The sequence below is a fragment of the Otolemur garnettii genome, unplaced genomic scaffold (assembly GCF_000181295.1).
Source record: "Otolemur garnettii isolate 467f Iridium unplaced genomic scaffold, OtoGar3 scaffold00128, whole genome shotgun sequence".
Classification (NCBI taxonomy): Eukaryota; Metazoa; Chordata; class Mammalia; order Primates; family Galagidae; genus Otolemur; species Otolemur garnettii.
In genome coordinates, this window is record NW_003852523.1 from 3,260,110 (window position 1) to 3,261,901 (window position 1,792).

Below are 1,792 nucleotides of genomic sequence, written 5' to 3' on the forward strand. Positions count from 1 at the left end.
CAGGCACCGAGCCCCAACATTGCATTCTCAAAGAGCATATCTAGACTCGGCCCTCCAGCCCACCTGGTGGACTCTGACTGCTGTGGGGATGGTCTGGCAGGGGCTGTGGCCTTTCCACGCTGTCACAGAGACCCTGGTGTGTGAAGTCCTGGAAGACCAAACCCCTGAGGGTGCCCAGCCGGGTGATACCTCTCAGAGTGATGGGCTGGTTGCCGTGACAACTCCAATCTCATCTTTCTAGCTTTCTCAGGGAGCTGGGGCACAGAGGCCAGCATCAGGACCAAATCCAGAGACCACAGACCCAGGGTGGCCCAGACCATTCAGAGAAGCTCAGGGCAGCACACAGGCCGTGCGTCTCTGTGTCTACAGGCACGTAGACCCAGAGGTTGGTCCTCCCCCATCAAGGCACTGAGCCAGCACTGTGGGGACAGGGCACGCTTTGATGAGGCATCATCTCCTAGAATGCCAGCTTCTCAAGCACAAATTCTCTAACATTTTCCCTAAGCTGTCCCACATGCCTGCTGCTTGCTGTGCTGATCCTGGGATTGATCCACCTGATAGCAGTGGCTACTCAAGACCCTCGGTGGATAAATCCCAAGGTCAGCACAGCAGGCAGCAGGCACATGGGTGATTTGCACAGCTAGGGAGAGAGCCTGGACGAAACTTTGTTATGTTACCAACTCCCCAACTTTATCACTTTTCTGTAAATGAAACATAAGCCCAGCCAAAGTTTTGTTTAAAAACAGCACGGAATGCAGAAAAGCAACTGGACAGATACTTGTTTTCTGAACACACAAAACCTGCTGGAACCAGGACATTGATGCTATCTTGGAATGTTATTAGAGGGGCGGCGCCTGTGGCTCAAAGGAGTAGGGCGCAGGCCCCATATACTGGAGGTGGAAGGTTCAAACCTGGCCCCAGCCAAAAAAAAAAGGAATGTTATCAGAGACCCCTCTGGGGACTCAAGAAAGGTGGGGCCCCTAGCAGGCATGCTCACGTGAAAAGGCCCCCGGCCCTCCCCTGCCCACACATCTCCGAGGGCAGGTGCAGACCCAGGTCCATGTCTGGTGCCCTTGCTATGGCCCAGGCTGTGATGGGCACCAGGTACAGACTGGAAATATAGCAGTGGCTACGCTGAGGTCCAAGGACCAGACGCACAACAACCAAGCCACAATGCAAGCCACCACTGTAACTTCCAATTAAAAAAGGAAAGGGAAAAAAATAAAGAAAGAAAGAAAGGAAACTGGTGAAACCAATTTTTTTTTTTTTTTTGGTAAAATCAATTTTAATGCATTTTATTTACCCCCCCAACAGAAAAATTTTCATTTCAGCATATAATCAATATAAAAAATTACTGAGACATTCTGCAGCCCTTTTTACCACAAAAAGTCTCTCAAACCCAACCTGCATTTTACACTGATGCAGACCCGTATCCTTGGGACCTGTCATGTTCCAGTACTCCAGAGCCACACATGGCCTAAGACAACAATATTGGCCATGTGGGCTCTACAGCTAAAGCTGAGAAGTTTACAAAGAGGACAGCTGGGGTGGGGACCTCAGGATCCGGAAACTCTTGAGTGCAGAGGCACAGAGGCAGAGACAGGCAGGGAGGCCAAGCACAGGAGAGTACAGGGCACAGAGGCAGGTGGGCTGGCCTGGGAGGGACAGGGAGGCCTTGTGGAGTCCCTGACTTTGCCCTGTGGGCACTACAGGAGCTGCTAAAGAATGTCCAGCAAGCCACAGAAGGGGTTGGTGGTCACCCTGCAGTAGGGGAGAATGAGAGGACCAAGCC